This window comes from Protopterus annectens, chromosome 6.part0 (genome assembly GCF_019279795.1).
Source record: "Protopterus annectens isolate FY-2018-M chromosome 6.part0, PAN1.0, whole genome shotgun sequence".
NCBI classification, from domain to species: Eukaryota; Metazoa; Chordata; order Ceratodontiformes; family Protopteridae; genus Protopterus; species Protopterus annectens.
This window is the reverse complement of record NC_056737.1, coordinates 1,010,461,780-1,010,482,882: the sequence shown is the minus strand read 5'-3', so window position 1 is coordinate 1,010,482,882 and position 21,103 is coordinate 1,010,461,780.

The following is a 21,103-nucleotide window of genomic DNA, read 5'->3' as shown; positions in this document are numbered from 1 at the left end:
AATCTGTTTATTACTTCTTGGTCTCTAACCTGAACCTGAAAAACATCCATTTATATAACTGTTTTACTGCAGTTAACAAGCAAAAAATTCTGACAAACAAATAAATGTATACACATATTGCAAGCATGTATGCAGACTTGTCATTTGGCAGACATTGGGCTGAGTTCCATAAAATTCACAGAACACATCAGATTGCACAAATTATAGACATTGTAAAATGTAGATGGACATATATAAATACAGCCATCACAATTTGCAGAATCTGCCATAATCCACAAAATTTCTAATAAGAAAATTATATAAATAAGCTGAAGGGCAACTACAGCCACATCGGGATGGCTAGCAACAACTAACAATGGGTGCGAGACAGATGTAGTGAACGCAGGTAGCAAATCACACCCAAGGAAATAGGCTGATAAAAAGCAGATGTGGGGTGAGGGTGAAGAAGAGGGACTCACACAAGAGGTCAGAGGAGCAGGGGCATTTTTTTTTTGGTAGGAAACCCCCATTTTTTATTTTATTTTATTTTTTTTTTTTGGAGACTAGAACAAATGGAAAAAACGCAGAAAGAGAAGGTGGGCAAAAGACCAGGTCGAAACATACAAGAGGCATGCCGGACAAAGGTCAAAGATACACATAAATGATAGGTAGGGTACACAGACAGCACACATATAGACTATAGAACATGGGTGAAGGAAAAGTGACAAACAGAGTAGGGATGCATATCAGGCATGGTTCAGTGCAAAAATACATGTGTAACAGTGCAACAATCTGTGCTGAGATGTTACAAAGAAAGGTGGGACCAGAATAGAACCTCCATTCCTGCATGCGAAATGCAAACAATGAAGCACAGTGCCAAACAGCAGTACCCATACCTCTCAACTTCTTAATGCAAGAAATCCGGACAAAGCCTAAAATAATGGGGGGAACGAAGGCCCAAGAAATAGGGACATATTTTAAATATTGCTCTTATAAACTTATAAAAATGCTGGAATAATAGGATTTCAGTTAGCATGCATTTTATGAAGGAAATAAAGTCTGAAACTCAAATATATGTCATTATTTGGTGACTTTGGTCCTCTGTGATTTGCAGAAACACAGATTTTATGAGGAACAGACCAAATATTTGAGGCAAAATTCTGGATATTCTGCGAAAATCTGTACAGTTGAGAGGTATAGTACCACAAAAAAAAAAAAGATTAATCTGGCTCTGTAATAAATAAATAAGTATACAAACTACAAACACAGGAGAAATGGGATCCATATGTAAAATTTACATTCCATGCCAGAGGAAGCACATGTGGGTGTTCAGGATTACAGCATAGATGTGTGACTTGCAATGACACTACATAAGACAAACAGAAAAAGACAGAGAGGTAATAAAAGTAATGACCTTTTACTGTTAAACCTGCTGCATTTTACTGTTTAGAATTTGGAAATGCACTTTTTCAGATTGACTTAGTCTGATTTTGTTAAAAAGCTTACTAGAATACATTGCTGTTACTGCTTTTAAATTGGTACTGAGTGCGCTCATTGGTATTCAGCCGCTGTGCTGTTTCAAGCTGTGTTAGTTAGATTTTACTACTTAGCTTATTTTGAGTGCCTATACTGTTGCTGTATCATGTGGAAACTGAATGATTTTTACTGTAGTTTTATGTCCTGCAATCTTGTTGCTTGGTTCTGTTGGCAGGCATTACTAAGTAGAAAAAAACAGTGACCAGCAGACAGTGGTGTACTAATAGAATATATCTCTCTTTATTATGCCAAAAGGCATATAAAAAGGCAGAAAGCCTACGGTCCACAATCCAAACCAGTTTCGGCTCAAATATCAAGCCTTCATCAGTGAAAAAAGGAGAACAAAAAAGAACAAAAAACTGCCTGCCTTAAAAGAAAACACCTGTCAATCATTACAATCAATTGAAAAACTACAAATGTTCATTCAAACCAGGGGGAAACAAGCCACTCAAATTAATAATCCATCTTTTCTCCAATTTATTAAGTGTGTCATGCCAACCAAAAACTTTTGCTCTATTACCTTGAATTTTATCAATAATAGTAAAATTAAAATTACCACTGGAATGTTTCAATATATGTTTATATAGCGCATTGTTAGCTCTTTGGTGCCTAATATCAGATAAGTATTCTGCAATTCTAAACTTGATAGGCCTAGATGTCTGCCCCATGTAAAATGCAGAACAGCTACATGTAGCTAAGTAAATGACCCAATCAGACTGGCAATTGACAAAAACAGAAATATTGTAAACCATACCAGTATTGCGGCTGCGGAAACTCTTAGTTTTATTAATCTTAACACAGTATACACAATGGCCACAAGGGAAGCAACCACTAAGACGGTCACCTAATAGTGTTCTCTGGATGTTGGCCCCTATGGGATAATGCCCCTTCTTATAATGATTGAAAAGGGCACCCAAGTTCCTACCTTTCCTAAAAGAAAACTCGCACTTATAACAAATAAAAGTAGATAGTCATTCATCAGCCAGGAGAATGTTCCAATTGTGTTGTACACTATTAATAAGTCTAGCAGTGTTGCAACCATAAGTAGTGGTTAAACGCATTACCGAAGTATTGTTAGAATCAACCTTATTATAATTCAGCAACTGTTCCCGCTGCATAAAATCAACCGAATTCCTCACAGTCAATACCTGCCCCAATTTATAGCCGCTTTGAATAAACCTAGCAGTAAGATCATCCTGATATGTCAAATAAGAAGAGTTATCTGAACAGATGCATTTAACCCTCATATACTGAGACTTGGGTATGGTCCGACATATGTGAGGTGGATGATAGCTGGTGGCATGGAGGTAGGAGTTGTTTCGGGGGAACTTTTAATGGACTACATTTTCTAAGGTGTTATCAGAATTCTTAATGACCAACACGTCCAAGAAAACCATTTCATCTTTACTATAATTGACCGTGAAATGAATTCCCCACTTATTTGAATTAAGATAATCAACAAACTCCTGAAGATACATAAAATCCGACCTCCAGACCAACCAGCAATCATCCAAAAAACAACTCCATATGTCCATGTCCTGCAGAAAAATGTTATGATTAGAATCGTAAATTAATTGAAGTTCTAAATAAGCCATAAATAAATCAGCATAAATCGGGGCAAAAGAAGCACCCATGGCTGTTCCTCTAATCTGTAAATAGATGGTATCCTGATACACAAAAAACATTTTTCGTCTAGGGCATGTTCAGTCAACTCAAGTAAAAAGGTGTTAAAACTTGGTGTATATAGTTCAGAAAACACCAACCAGTATTTCAAAGCCTCAATATGGGCACAATGGGGGATGTTCATATATAATGATGATACATCAAGGCTACACAATAACCAATCAGGTTCCAGTTGTGAGTAAGAAACAATCTGTGGGAATTTGGTTGTATCCTGAATCCTAGATCTAATAAGTGGGAGCAAAGGTTTTAAATATTTAGTTAAGTACTGAGATAAAGGTTCAGTTAATGAATCACGACCAGACCCAATAGGCCTCCCCGGTGGATTGTCAAAATTTTTGTGCACTTTAGGTAGAAAATAAATATATGGTAGGACAGGATCAGAGACAGTCAATTGCTATCTGATAAACTGAGAAATAATGCCTTCAGCTGAAGATAAAAAAAATTGTCAATTTGTTTTTTATAAGAGGCCGTAGGATCAAAGGGCAAATGAGTATAATAACAAACATCAGATAACTGTCTCAGTGCCTCTCTATTGTATTTGGCCCAATCTTGTACGACCACCGCTCTGCATTTATCAGCAGCTGAAATTACCAATTCATGATTGGAAGCCAACTCCTGTATACAATCAGATTCGATCTTTGAGGCACTATTATGACCAACCTGGTGTTCCCTACCATCAAAGTGTATGTCCCTAAGCACACTTCTTTGAAAAAGCAAAACATTAGGGTTCATAGGTGGCGAAAATGTGGATTTGTGATAACGAAATTCCTCATAAGAACTGGTAGTAGTCCAATCCTGAAAGAAAAGTCTTAAATTGAAAAGCCTACAAAAGGAAAGAATATCATTAGCAAAATTGTCCTCTGGAACAGAAAAACAGTAATAAAAGAAAGCCCTTTATTAAGAATTTCAATATGCGTAGGTGATAAAATATGAGAAGAAATGTTAAGCACATTACAATTGTTCACTTCTGGGCAAACATGCGCAATAGGTCCTCCATATCATGTACTACGCTTGTGTCCCCCCCCCCTCCTTTGTATATGCCTAAAGAGGTAATGTTGTTTCTCTTAGGTGTGGGGGAATCTGTGGTGCCCTGCACATCTGATTCCACAGCAGAGGAAGAATCCTCAACTGAATTATCATACTGTGGCCCTGATTGTTTTAAAATAGAGTGTGGCTTCTTCCTCCTGGGAACAAACCAAGGTGCACTCTGAAATCTAAAATGTTTAGCATATGCCTTGGAAAAAGGATCCCCACTTGAATAGTCAGTTAAATCTCTCAAAACTTTATGTTTTTTTCTTTTCTTTGAGTTGTATTTCATGTACCGACAGTTTGTCCCTAAGTTTATTAAGAAGGGAAACAAATATGTTACAAATGCTAATGATATTCTTTCTTTTTGTAGGCTTTTGAATTTAAGATGTTTCTTTCAGGATAAGACAACTACCAGTTCTTACGAGGAATTTCGCTATCACAAATCCACATTTTCGCCACCTATGAACCCTAATGTTTTGCTTTTTCAAAGAAGTGTGCTTAGGGACATACACTTTGATGTAGGGAACACCAGGTTCATCATAATAATGTCTCAAAGATCGAATCTGATTGTATACGGGAGTTGGCTTCCAATCATGAATTGGTAATTTCAGCTGCTGATAAAGGTGGTTGTACAAGATTGGGCCAAATACAATAGGGAGGCACTGAGACAGTTATCTGATGTTTGTTATTAAACCCATTTGCCCTTTGATCCTATGCCTTCTTATAAAAAACAAATTGCCAATTTTTTTATCTTCAGCTGAGGAGGAAGGCATTATTTCTCAGTTTATCAGATAGCAATTGACTGTCTCTGATCCTGTCCTACCATATATTTATTTTCTACCTAAAGTGCACAACAATTTGGACAATCCACCGGGGAGGCCTACTGGGTCTGGTATTGGTTCATTAACTGAACCTTTATCTCAGTACTTAACTAAATATTTAAAACCTTTGCTCCCACTTATTAGATCTAGGATTCAGGATACAACCGAATTCCTACAGATTGTTTCTGACTCACAACTGGAACCTGATTGGTTATTGTGCAGCCTTGATGTATCATCATTATATACGAACATCCCCCATTGTGCTGGTATTGAGGCTTTGAAATACTGGTTGGTGTTTTCTGAACTATATACACCAAGTTTTAACACCTTTTTACTTGAGTTGACTGAGCATGTCCTGACGAAAAATGTTTTTGTGTATCAGGGTACCATCTATTTACAGATTAGAGGAACAGCCATGGGTGCTTCTTTCGCCCCGATTTAGGCTGATTTATTTGTGGCTTATTTAGAACTTCAATTAATTTATGATTCTAATCATAACATTTTTCTGCAGGACATGGACATATGGAGGCATTTTTTGGATGATTGCTAGTTGATCTGGAGGTCAGATTTTATGTGTCTTCAGGAGTTTGTTGATTATCTTAATTCAAATAAGTGAGGAATTCATTTCATGGTCAATTATGGACGTGTTGGTCATTAAGAATTCTGATAAAACCTTAAAAACTGTAGTCCATCGAATGTTCCCCCAATACAACTCCTACCTCCATGCCACCAGCTATCATCCACCTCACATATGTCAGAACATACCCGAGTGTCAGTATATGAGGGTTAAACGCATCTCTTCAAATAACTCTTCTTATTCGACATATCGGAATGATCTTACTGCTAGGTTCATTCAAAGCGGCTATAAATTGGGGCAGGTATTGACTGTGAGGAATTCGGTTGATTCTATGCAGCGCGAACAATTGCTGAATTATAATAAGGTTGATTCTAATAATACTTCAGTACTTATGGTCGCAACACTGCTAGACTTATTAATAGTGTACAAATCAATTGGAACATTCTCCTGGCTGATGAACGACTATCTACTTTTATTGGTCATAAGTGCAAGTTTTCTTTTAGGAAAGGTAGGAACTTGGGTGCCCTTTTCAATCATTATAAGAAGGGGCATTATCCCATAGGGGCCAACATCCAGAGGACACTATTAGGTGACCGTCTTAGTGGTTGCTTCCCTTGTGGCCATTGTGTATACTGTGTTAAGATTAATAAAACTAAGAGCTTCAGCAGCCGCAATACTGGTATGGTTTACAATATTTCTGTTTTTGTCAATTGCCAGTCTGATTGGGTCATTTACTTAGCTACATGTAGCTGTTCTGCATTTTACGTGGGGCAGACATCTAGGCCTATCAAGTTTAGAATTGCAGAACACTGATATTATGCACCAACGAGCTAACAATGCTATATATAAACATACATTGAAACATTCTAGTGGTAATTTTAATTTTACTATTATTGATAAAATTCAAGGTAATAGAGCAAAAGTTTTTGGTTGGCATGACACACAATAAATTGGAGAAAAGATGGATTATTAATTTGGGTGGCTTGTTTCCCCCTGGTTTGAATGAGCATTTGTAGATTTTTAATTGATTGTAATGATTGACAGGTGTTTTCTTTATAAGGCAGGCAGTTTTTTGTTCTTTTTTGTTCTCCTTTTTTCACTGATGAAGGCTTGATATTTGAGCCGAAATCGGTTTGGATTGTGGACTGTAAGCTTTCTGCCTTTTTATGTGCCTTTTGGCATAATAAAGAGAGATATATTCTATTAGTACACCACTGTCTGCTGGTCATCGTTTTTTTTCTATTTTGCATTTTGAGACCTGGCAGTTGCCTTATGTGCAGGGACTGTGTTTGTAGGCATTACTAAGTAGCAACAAATAGCTGGAAAAGTGTAGTGGCAATGAATTCCTCTGCATTCTGTAAAATTAAGGTGGCAATAGACTGAAGTTCATATTACTGAACAGGGTAACTTCTTATTAATTATCACTGCTTGTTCCTTAACTAATTTATTTGATTAAGTACTGCTTAGGTGAACTACTTAAATTGTGGCATTTCCTTTCCTGTCTCTTATTTCCACTTATTTGCTTTGCCTACCCCCTTTTCTGGCTTCATATTAACATCTCTCTCTCTCTCTCTCTCTCCTTACAGTCCCTTAAACACATTCAAAGGTCCAAAAAAAAAAACTCAAGCAACTGCCTGCATACAAGAATATGGAGAGCAGAACCCCATACAAACCAGTAAAGGCCACTGCAAGTTCTACTATTATCAACAGACAGTGAGCAGTGTAAGTCTATTATAATCTTCTCTCTGTGATACTCCTACTGATTTGTCTGCTGTGCACACTACTGGACCCCCCCCTTTTTCCTCCCATTTACTGTAACAAATAGATACATTTTTCCAAAGCTTTGCATTTATTTTATATTATTATATTTTATTTATCTTGTATATCACATTTCTTTTATATTCTTATATTTTATTCTCATGTTTATTGTAACAAATTTATAGTTTTCCAAAGCTTTACATTTATTTTATGTTCCACTTTCCTGATGCTCTACTAAATCTGCTTTTGAACTGACATAGATTAACAGACACCTTTAGGTCCTGACCTGGGAAGGCTGGTGATTGTTTTTCTCTTCTCACAGCTTTCTCTAAGTCCTGGTCCATAGCCCCCTTCCCCTTTTTCTTGTCTCCTAACATAATTCTAGTGTAGGTTTCCTAGCCCTGTAAAACCTGTTTTCTCACAGCTTTCACCAAGCCCTGGTCTTTAGCCCCCCCCCCCTTCTCTCAGTCTCCTAACATAATCTTATTGTAACCTTCCCAGCCCTGTTAATCCTGTCTATTCCTTCCCTCTTCCTCTTGACAGTTTACCTATTCCTCCCCAGAGCTGCATCACCATCTTTAAATACTAAAAACCTCTGCCTGACTGCACTCTGTTTCTGTCTGTCCCATGGGCATCCCTCAGTAGTGTGAACAGCTGTAAGTACCATTTGTATTTATGATTGTACTTACATATCGAATAAAAAAAACTGATATAGAAAGGCATCATCTTTTGACTTAGCTTTTCTGCCCTTGCTTCATAGGAATCCCCAATAGTTTACTCGCTTATACTATATTCCCTTCTTTTATAATTAGTACTCTATTGAGTCATAATTTACTGCATGTCCCTTTCTAAAACCCCTGGCATAACTACATTATTTTCCTACTTCTCAGTGAACTGCAGCTCCCCATTCGTGCATAAATAATAAAAACAGAAAGGTACCATTCAAACTAAAATGATAGGCTGCCCTATTTCAGTAGAGGCTAACCTTCTTACTGATTGTTTTCTGTATAGTGACTGCTGCTCCTCCCTGAAGGTGTAATCAACTCCGTTCGCCCTTGGGCTCACTCTGCTACCCCCTGCCCCCAAATTCCACCTGGCCCACTACCTGTACTTTATACATCCCCTGATTTCTCCCCACCCAACACTTCTCCAATCACAATACACCTAAGCCAAACCACACCCACCTGTAGATCTACATCATCCCAAACATCCACCCTCCTACAATGCTCTACATAACATCTCTCCCTATAACCCCATTTGCTGTACTAATCTCTCTCTCTTCTCTTACTTGTCTCACACTTTTTCCCAATCCTTGTCATAACTGTCACACACACTCCACTACATCTTACCATCAACCTCACTTCTCATCCTACTCATCCATCTCACATGAACTCTTTACCTCTAACCCAATCTATTTTTTCAAACAAAACTGCTCCCAACCCACCCCCCTGTACTCCCCTTTTAAATGTGGTACCAGAAAAAATCCCTACTCTCACACAACCCAAGCTACCCTTGCCCAACACACTGTCTCACTCTTCTAATCCACCACATCTCTCTCTCACTAGCCAGCAACATCCACCACAACCTGGGACCCATCCCTAAAATCAATCTCACCAAACCCTCCACTCAACCCGCAAACTCAAAGTCCATTTGCCTTACAACACTTAATGCACAAAGCCTAAAAATTAAACTCCCTAACCTCCATGCCTGGCTCTGCCATAACCACCTCAACATTACCGACATTTCTGAAACCTGGCTGAAAACCTATATAAAAGATAGCGAAATCCTACCACCAGGTTTCCAAATCATTCACAATGACAGAGCCCACAAAAAAGGAGGTGGAGTAGCAATAATCTACCCCACCTCCCATACCATAATTCAATACTCCAATAAAATACCAACTTTTGCCAATGCTGAAATTATAATAGGTTTACTAAAAATAAACAACCACTAGTCCATATGTATCGCTGCCCTCTATATTTCCCCTGGTGATAATATCAAAACTCTTGAAAACATCATGTCCTGGTTTTCCTCCAATATAAAAAATGAAACCTATATACTCTGTGATACCATCATCAACTGGAATATTATTAACTCTGAAACCCCATCCTATGTAATTAACCTGTACAACTTCTCCCAAATAATACAATCGCCAACCAGACTAAATAAAGATGGTATCTCTGGTATCATCATTGAATGGATCCTAACAACTCACCCAAACCTTATCGCCAAAGCTGGAACCTTACCTGATCCTCTTAGTGATCACCTACCATTCTTCATCATCTGTCTCCCATCTCTACTGCATAAACAACACCACTACATCCAAACCCACGATCTCTCCTCTTTCAACACTCTAACTTTCTCAGAATGCTTAAAGCATACTGACTGGTCCCCACTAAAAACCCTTCCTCTAGATGATGTCATTTCCTCCTTTAACCACTCATTCCTAACCCTTCTAAATCAGCAACCCCCCCCCCCCCCTGAACCAAATGCATCAAAACCAATCCCTGCTCATGGTTATCAAAAGATACTAAACTAGCCTTGCACCAAAGGGACAAAAAATGGAAACAATATCAAAAACATAAAAACCCTAACACCCTCCTAAAGTATAAGCAACTACGAAACTCTGCAAAAAAAACAATAATTAAATATGACAAAGCCCACTACTCCAAACTCCAGTCCTTGCACTCAACAAATCCCAAAAAATTCTGGGACTCCATTTCATCCATGCTGCATCCTGGCAACAAAGAAAACCCCTGCCCAGACCCCAACCTCTCCAACCTTGAAACACCCAGCGAGTTCAACTCATTCTTCATAGACTGCATAGCTAAACTATCAGCCTCTTTTCCACCTCCCTCCTCCACCACCATCCCCTCCTACCCCAACCCCCACCCCAATCATCAACCTTCCTCCATATTCTTCTGCCTCAAGCCGATCCCCACAAGCACTATAAAAAGACTTCTCCTCATATTCAAACCCTTTTGCAATGCACTCGACAATCTTCTACCCACCTTCCTCAAACAATCTGCAGACAGCATTGCCTATCCCATCTCTATTCTTATAAATAGATCCATACAAGAATCATACATCCCTTCTATCTGGCACCATGCTTACATTAACCCCTCCACAAAGGTGGCAAAAATACTGATACCACCAACTTCAGGCCTATTACCATCCTTTCCCCTCTTTTAAAATACTAGAGAAAACAATACAAGCACAACTCATGGCACACCTAACACTAAACAATCTCCTCACCCATACCAACATGGCTTCCGCCCTGGTCACAGCACCACGACTGCCCTTCTTTCCTTTCTTGAAACCATAAACCTTGAATGCGACTCAGGCAAGTTCATATCCACACTATTCCTAGATCTGTCAAAGGCCTTTGACATCATCACACACACCCTACTTATATCCCAGCTCTCCACCCTACACCTCTCTTCCACCACCATCGTCTGGTTTTCCAGCTACTTGTCCACCCGCCAACAAGTTGTCCAATGGAAAACTTCAAACTCCCCCTTCCTTCCCACACCCACAGGTGTCCCACAAGGTTCTGTTCTTGTCCCTGTTCTCTTCAATCTATTCATTAACAACTTTCACCAATTCATCCGAGACTCATCTATCATCCAACATGCAGATTACTCAACAATCAACTGCTCAGCCTTTGCCCCATCTGAACTCCTAGCAAAAACCCAAGTAGCCTTCTTCAAAACAGAAACCTGGATGCAGTATAAATATCTGGCACTGAATGCAAATAAAATCAAACTGATGTTTTTTCCCCTACCAGAAACTCTATTGATAAATCCACATTCCCATACAGAGCCAAAACAACACCCTCCTTGAAATCGTTCCCAACACCAAGCATCTTGGCATCATTATTGATGAAGAACTAAAATGTGACATCCACATCTGCTCTGCAATCAAGAAATCCCACCAAAAGTTAGGTCTCCTCTACAGGCACAACCGCTTCTGAAGCCCCTCTACCCATCAAACTCTTGCATCCACCTTCCTACTCCCCTCCCTTATGTATGGTCCCCCTCTTTTCACCAATCTCCATCTTGGCCTTTGGTCCAAACTTAAATAATTGCTACCACAAGATCTCCAAATTTGCAATCAATTCAAAAAAACTCATCCCACCACTGCCACTCCCTCCTCACCCTCAACTGGCTTGAACTACCCACCTACCTCAGTTACCTACAACTCACCATTGCCCACAAGCTCATCCTTAAACCTGCCAACTGCCCAGCTCTCACTACTTCCTTAAAACCCTACATTCCCAACCTCTCACTCAGATCCAAAAACCAAAATCTCCTGCATGTTCACAAACCCGCATGACCTCCTGACCATCTACTGCTGTCCCACTCCTTAGCTAAACAGTGGAACTCTCCCCCCACACACCTATGCAATCTACCTAACCATACAAATTTCAAATCTCAGCTACTCTCTCATCTTTCCTCCAAATGGGAATGTCCTTGCCATGCTCCAACTTAAACCCCCTCCCTCTCCTCATTCCACCTTGCACTAACTCATCCAACTACCTCTACTGTTACTTCATCCCACCCAAAACAATCCCTTCCCTACCAAAAACTAATTTTCTCTCTAATATCTATTGTACTATACTCTCCAATCTCTATTATACTATTACCCTCTCCATGCATAATATTTTCCAAACCTACTATTGGCTAGTAGCTATATATTTTGAAATCTTAAACCTACAATTTAGTTTATAACAAAAATATTCACTTTATGTAAATGTTGAAATTTCTGTACTGAATTATGTCTTTTCATTTTTGTAACATTGTGACAAGCCAATTGCACATATCATGGAGTTTATCTGTAAAGGTTTAATTAGCTGTATGAACTATGTCCTTTTGTAACATGTGAAATGTAACTTGCAGTTATTGTGGAGCTTTTCTCCCAGGGCGTCCACTGAAAACGGGCTCTTCTTGGTCCAGTGGACTTCCCTGGTCATCAAACTTAAATAAAATAAAAAATAAAATAAAATAAACATCAGCAAGTGAAAGAGAGCAGTACTGCTGGAACTGAATTCATCCTTAAGTCTTAACGAGTACCTTCACAAGGTGGACCCTGATTTTCACAAAATCTCACCAAGAAGACAACGATATATAAGCTGTATTTTATATATCATATATCATGGACAGAAGTAGGTTAAAAAAATAAAAAAAACATACCTGGGTGCACAAGATCCAAGATGAAAGTGCCCAATCCTGGTAGGCACACTGGTGCCAGGACTGGAAAAAAGGACAGCGTATAATCCTCAAGACACAGAAACATTCCTACAATGGGGCCAAGCCAGGCTCAGGAGGAGGATGCCCCCCCCCCATTGTAGAAGGAAGTAGCAGTCCACAAAAATCACAAAAACTGGTTGGCCAGAAAATAGCCATACAGACGACAGAGTGGATTATTGAGGATAAGAAAAAAAGATGTATTGCTACTATTATGCAAGAAGCCCAGAATTTCCAGACAAAAGATATACAAAACGATTAAGAGAGAAATTAGAGGAAAGAAAAATAGTTCAACAAGAAAAACTGTCAGAAACTTCAAATGTAAATTTGTGTTCATTAATACAACAGATCCACAAAAAGCACTGTATAGACCAAGAAACCTTGGGCAGTTTGGAAAAAGAAGTGAGTGAGGAAGGGCAGAAATATAAATAACAAAATCTACAAACTTTTGAAAGGTATAAAAAAGAAATACGGACATGCATAGAAACAGAGATCTGATATGGTGCAGTATTTATGCAAAGGAGAAAGCCAAATTAACCAACATAAAAAGGGCAACCTCAAAGATATTAGAAGAAAAATACAGGCAAATGCATCCAGATATGGAAAATGTCACACTATTAAAAAAAAACTAAATCACAAAGAGGGAATGTAGAACAGAAGATTAGTCAAGTAGAAGTTAAAAGTAGAAGCAGACGTTATGGAATACTTGTGAAGTCACAGCATGATGGAACAACAAGTCGCCAAAAGTACGGAGAAACAGGAGGAGCAGGAGACATCTGAAGAAGAAATATGGACTTGGGAAAGAAAAAGAGATTTAATATGGTGTAATATTTATGCAAAACTAGTCAATACAAAAAGAGCAGCACCAAAGATATATGAAAAGAAATGCAGGTAAAGGAATCCAGACATGGACAAATTTACAGTACAAAAAATAAGAAAAGAAAGAAGAAATGTGTAAGAGTGGATTAGTAAAGGAGAAGATAAAGAAATATAAACTGAGGTTATTGGCTACCTGCAAAATGAAGGATCCTGCTAACTTTATTACTAACTTGAACTGTGACTGTATGTGTTACTATGTGATTTGTTACTATCATTTCCCTGACTGTTTCACTATTGTTTCAAATACTGACTGTTATGTTGTGATTATGTGGAGCTTTTCTCCCCGGGCCTCCTCTGAAAATGGGCAGACTTGCCCAGCTGGACTTCCCCGGTAAACAAACGTTAAGTAAATAAAAAAAATAATTTTAGTGTAGAAAACTTAACACAGATAATATCTCAGCAGGACAGAGCAAATGACACCCAAATTAAGGATAAATCAGTGGAGTTTGAAGAGATAATATCTTAGCAGGACAGAGCAAATGGCACCCAAATTAAGGAGAAACCAGCGGAGTGGGAAGAGATAATATCTCAGCAGGACAGAGCAAATGACACCCAAATTAAGAAGAAACCAGTGGAGTGAGAAGCATCTGATCAGTTTCCATATGAAGATACTTTGGACCCTTCCATAAGAAACCAGTACAAAAGTTCAGCTGGAACTAGACAGCAAGAGAAGGAACAGGAAACTGTGGCAAATCTGAGGCAGTCAATGTTGTGAATTGATAGGCCACTGAGTTCCCATATAAAAGAGCAATGGATGACACAGGATGAAATTGAAGAGAACATGACACAGGAAGATGCTCTGGAACTTTCTATAGCATGCCCACAGGAAATGGAGAACAAATAATGCACCCTCAGTTTCGAAGAAAATGATCTAAGAAAAGAGTTGCTTGATTTAATAGAGATAGACAGACATATTATGATCAATGAATGAAATAGACTACAGAAGGTCAATAAAACCCAAAAAGTTAGACGTTTGATAAACCAAATGAACACAGTAATTATGACTGTTCTTAGACATTCATGTGATATAACAGAAGTAAATAGCATATATTACAGTGCAGTTAAATTAATAACAAATAAAGTCTTACCACAAGAACACAGTGCAATAAGGGAAAGGAAGGGGAGAAATTGAATCCATCATGGAAGTGTCAAACAGAGAAAACTATAAAGTCTTTGAGACAAAAAGTGTCACTGTTAGAAGAGTATAGAAGATGGAGCAGATCAACAAAATACTTAGAAAGATTTATTTATTATTATTATTTATTTATTTATTTAACATTTGTTGACCAGGAATGTCCGACTAGGTTCCACAGAGCCTGTTTTCAGCGGAGGCCCGGGGAGAAACGCTCCAGATGCATGTCTTTGGAATGTGGGAGGAAACCGGAGTACCCGGAGGAAACCCACGCGAACACAGGGAGAACATGCAAACTCCACACAGAAGGCACCCCAGCCGAGAATCGAACCGGTGAACCTCTTGCTGTGAGGCGACAAAGTTAACCGCTGCACCACTGTGCCGCCCAGATGTGATAAAAGCAACACAGTATAACAGATCACAAGCTATAGTGCACTATTGCAAATAATAAACTAAAAATAGCACAGAGTGAAAAACCTAGAAGATGTGCAGATAAATATAAAGGAATAGTACAAAATAAGCAATTCCAAATAAGTTTTATAGAGAATTGGGGAAAGAAGGAAAAGAAACTGAAACACCATCAGAAAAAGACAAAATAAATATATTTTGGAGATATATCTAAGAAGATTCTGTTGAACATAACAAAGATGCTAAATGGATAGAAGAAGTAAAAGAAAAATAAGAAGTTCAAATGTACAAGATGTAAAATGGGATGAAGTAACAGCCATAGAGATTGAAACAAAGTTAAGAAAAGCTCTGAATTGGAAAACCCTAGGCCCAGATGCAGTACCTAACTTCTGGCTAAAAGTATTAACATCTTTGCATGAAGATTTAGCCCTGAGTAAAAACTATTTATATGTGCACCCAGAACAGACACACAACTTGGTTAACAACAGGAAAACCAATACTCCTACTTAAGAGTGAACCTGCAAGCTATCCTAAAAACTATAGACCAATAACTTGCCTTCCAACAATGTGTAAACGATACACTGGAACTGATGTTGACAGCGTTTATAGTCATTTAGAAGAAAACTCAGTCATGGTAATACAACAAACGGGTAATAAAAGAAAGTCATATGGAACAGAGGGCCATTTGTTGTTAAATAAAGTCATAACGGAGAGCTGAAAGGGGAAGAATCTAAGTATGGCATGGATAGACTATAAAAAAGCATTTGACAGTATCCCACATTAATGGATAAAAGAGTGCTTACAAATGTGTAAGATACATCCTACACTGATCAATTACATTGCAGCGACCATGAAACAGCGGCAAACCACTTTGCAGTTAAGCCATGATAAAGCACAAATTATTATTCCAGGGATAAAAATTCAAAGGTGGATATTCCAGGGTGATTCTTTGTCACTGTTGCTCATTTGTCTTGCCCTTAACGCACTAAGCTGTATGCTTAACAGATTAGGTCATGGCTACAATTTGACTCCCAGAAAATAAAGTGTAAAGACTTCTCATCTTTTTGTAGATGATTTAAAATTGTATAATCATCAGATGAGGAACTGAAAGCACAACTGCAAGTGGTCAAAACTTTTTCAGATGACATTTGGTCTTGATAAATGTGCAGGAAAGCTGTAGCACCAAGAAAGTATCAATTTGGTACAGAATGTAATATAAAAGAACTTGATCAAGAGGGAGTGTATAAATATTTGGGAACTGATGAAGGATCAACAATAAAACAAGAACAAATGTGAATAAAACTTAGTATAAAACTTAGTAAGGAATATTTTAGAAGACTTAAATTAATACTGAAAACAGCATTAATATCTAGTAACAAAGTCCAAGCTATAAAGCAATTTGCTCTTCCTGTTCTAACTTGCAGTTTTAGAATGATTGTCTGGCCCCAAAAGATATTGGATAGGTTGGACAGGAAAACAAGAAGGATGCTTCATGCTCATCAAAACATTTATAAAAATTAGTGCATACCAAGATTATATATTCCCCATTCTGAAGGGGGTATGGGCCTCCTCAAATCTGATTACATGTACAGATCTGCAATTATGGGACTGCATGTATATCTTCTGACCTCACAAGACCCAAATGTAGTGATAGTTTTAAAACACGAGGAGAATAAGTCTAAGATGACTTCCCTGCTTAGCTTAGCAGAAGCATATAGGCATCAAGCAGGAATGGAAATCGAACCAGAAGAAGATAAAAAACAGGCAGCAACTGAATATGTCACAAAACAAAAGAAACAATATAAGGTGAAGGATCAAATGAGAAGGCAAGAAATGTGTAAAATGCAAAAATATAGTTGCAAGTATAGAAAACTTTTGGAACAACCTCATGTTGATCAGGATCGAATGCAGGAATTGTTAAGGAGAGGTGAGTTCAAACCAAAAAATAAAAGGTTGATATTGGTGGCCCAAGATAGTGGATTACATACATATTGGTTTACAAAGTCAATTGAACATGTGGGAGAAACAGCCAAATGTAGTTTTTGTAAAACAGAATTGGAACTAGTCACATACCTCGTTCCTGGTTGTGATATACTAAGAGCAGAAGGACTATATACTGAATGGCATAATAATGTGGCAAGACTGTTGCACTGGGGATTGAGCAAACATTATGGTATTAAAGTGGCTGAAAAAACACCGGAAACATGACCACAAAGTATGATAGAAAATGATGAAGTTTATATCACATGGGATAACCCATTACCAACAGCTCAAAAAATAGATGCGAGAAAGCCAGATATAGTAGTCAGTGAAAAGAAGACAAAAGTAGCATTGGTCATTGAAATTGCTATACCTAGAGACTGCGGTGTCTTATGTACAGACAGACACAAAGTCATAAAATATCAGGATTTGCAGGCAGAAATAAGGGCAATGGGGGAAGAAAGATATCCAGACAGTTCCAGTAGTAGTAGGAGCAATGGGTATTATAAAAAAGAATTAATAATTATACTTAGATATGTTACTGATTCATGCAGCTACATAGGAATTGCAGCAGGAGTCAGTACTGAGCACATTGCGGGTGCTGCAAAGAGCACTTCTGACTAATATCAAAGACTGAACAATACTAATTTCATGAACTTTAATCATAGTTTGAATTAGGAATGGGGCCCATTCCCATTACGGTATTAAAAACCTAAAAGACTTAGAGAAATGAAAAAAGAAAGAAGACTCATCAGACATACCCATGTCAATGATGCAGAATATTACATAAATGGTGATACATACATGTTTAATGAAACTCAGGAATGCAAGCCTGTGTGTAGGCAGGAAGCATATAAATCACTGTGTAATGCACAATATGCAAGTGCAACAGAAATGCTGATATGCTCAACTCAGTTGTCATCACCTTGTGTACATATACCTTGCATGTGTATGACACCTAACATAATGGCACAAAATATATTGTACCAGTGCACCTATGTTACAATGATGATACGATAAAGGAAGGTAAACATAAACATATACATGTGCCATGTATATGTGAAACATGTAGACTAAAGCTATGAGAGAGAAGGGATATGGCAACATAGGCCCACATCAGTGCCAGAATGTATCATACATAACAATATTATGCTGCATCGCATGGACAGGAGTGCAAACATATTCAGACTGAAGAAGTACCAGCCTTGCCAGTATGGACCCCCATATGGAGCAATGTAAACAATAATGACAGCATGTAACAATCATGTAAATAACAGTGGAAATGCATGTGTCATTTTCTAATGTGTGTCATGCTGATGCATCAAGATAAAGCCACATATGATATGGGTGATGTTCGTTATGACATATGTCAAAAAAGTATGGCAGCAGTATGGGATTTGTGCACAATTGTGCCTAAACTTAAAAACTGGGAGATGGAAAACATGATGGAGGCAGCATTGCATAAGTGGATCATACAGACAATATTTACATTTCTGAGGGACCACTTTGATTGGATTAAACATCACAAAAGATTTCCCTAGTGACCTCCTGGAAGGAGTTGTGCATGGCTCATGCCATGCCCTGAAAAAAGTTACCCATCCAGTTCCCCCATTTCTATGTGGAACATCTCTTAGTACATCCTGGATCTGGTCCCAAAGGTCATCAGCCTGGTATGGTAGTGGATATCTTCTCTGTGCCACAGGAACAATGTGATGTGCAAGTCCTGGTCTATTGTCATTTTCATCTTCATTGGTCACATCATGGCCACCATCCTGGTCAATGGAGTCCAGCTTAGCTGGCAGTGCTCCGGCATATCGCCATCACTGCCACCTGATTGGTAAAGTGGCACTGGTACCAATCTGTATTACATTTCAACACAGGAACAAAACATTTTACTTACATAATAGGTATTAAAATGAAAAAAATGAATATATGAAAATGTAATCATAAATTACATAGTCTACATGTTTTAAATGTTGGGGTCAATTCAATAAACCCTACATGGAGTGATTCTCCATGTAGGAATAGTGTAATGGCCCGAACACAGAATATAGCCACTGAGTGATCCAGGAAATAGGGCTGGGGGTGGACACCCTGTGGACATGGATGTGTGCATGGAATGCAAATCACCTCATCTTCTGGTGAAAACCATGCAAATGAGGTGATTTAGTGATTCAGCAACCAGAAAGACACCCGTGTAGGTGCCGTATCAGTAGGAAAAATGTACATGGTTACAAACCATGTACTGGAGTATATAATTTAAAAAGGGGCTGTAACAGCACAAATAAAAGGTTGTATATTGCACAGTAGCCATGCAATTGGCCAAAACTATGGCCATTGAGTTGAAAAACTAATGCAATATATGAAAAATTAAATTTTTTTAATACATATGTCACGTTTAAGCAGTGAGCAGTGATGCGCAAACATGCTATTTTGGAAAAAAATAAAAAGTGTAAAATATGAAATATAAAGCTATACAAAGTTATTGCATTACAGTGCCCAGCATGCAAAGTCATCCAATGACAGGTTATAGTGGTAGCTAAGGAGATAGGCTCTGGTGTAGTGCAGTATTTAGGGTATACGCAATTAGATGTATGTAAATGAGCCAGGGCTATTGAAAAGCAAAAAGGGCAACTGTGCCCATAGGTACTAACTGTGGTAGGGCTAGAACTCTGTTGGTGTAGGCAGAACAGATAGGCGACATCAAAATGGGGTGTTTCACAGCATGTGTAAGTGGATTGGAGCTTAGAGGTGCCTGTTTGCACTCAGATAACCACATATAAGCAGTGTTGTGTGTGTCTGAGGCTGCTAATCTATACTTAGCCCCATAGTGCATGTTTTAACTGGTTAATGAAAAGCTAAGCATGCCTGTTTACAGGGGAGGGTCCTAACTGCTGAGCAATGTTTATGCTAGCACCTCGGGCTTGGGCAGAGCACCATGGGGCTTAGCAGTGGAAGAAATTTGGAAAAAAACAAAGGAAATAGCCCGGGAAAGCCAATCAAGTACAAAAGACTGATAAGCCCTGTTCCACTGACACGGGCCCATTCAAACCCCTCAGTGATATACACTCCGTCTGATTTTCCCACATACTCTGCACCATTGGAGTACGCACTTGGGAATTTTAACTAACAGAATGATAGGGGCTGCTGCTGCTCTGCTACATCTTTATGCACTACAGGCTAAGGTCAGTGATGATGATTATGATGCTGACAATAGGCCCAGACTGTGAAGAAGGAGAATGTTCAGGCCCAGGATAACTTTTTAGGGGCTACATGAGCTGATGATGGTAGACCACTACAGGGTGGACAGGGGACATACTACAGGAACTCACCAAGCTCTGCCACCCTCATCTCAGGCCCAGAGCCAACAGAGGGGAATACGTTGCACTGTGGAAACAAAGGTATGTGTAGTCTCAAGAATACTAGCTACAGGTACTTTCCAAAGACCTACTGGGGACATGACGGGGTCTCACAGGCATCTGCATCCAGGGTACTCCACCAGTTCCTCGCTGTCATGCTAATATATGCCAGTGAGCACATTTATTTCCTCAGCACCCCTGAGGAGAGGACAAGCAATATATATCTCTTACACCATGTAGGACATTATCCAGAGCTACTGACTGCCATAGACTGCACTCATGTGCACATCAAAGCACCACCTAATGAGGAGGGTAGAGTCAAGGTCAACCACAAGGAGTATCACTACATCAACTGCAATGTTGTGTTTAATGCCCAATGCATTATCATCAATGTGTGTGTTGCCAGCCCTGGCAGTTATCACGGCTCCCACATCTGACATGTATCACTGCTGTACCAAGCATTTGCCAGGGGGAACATCCCATATGGCCATCTACTGGAAGGATGCTGGCTATGCACTGGAACCATGGATGATGACACCCATCAGAAATGCACACACACCAACTGAAGAATGCCATAATGAGACACACACACAAACTAGGAATATCATAGAGTATGTGTTTGAGCTGCTCAAGTCACGGATCCTCTGCCTTGACATATCGGGTGGAGCCCTGCAGTGCTCTCCTGCCACATGTGCACACTTGTTCATAGTATGTGC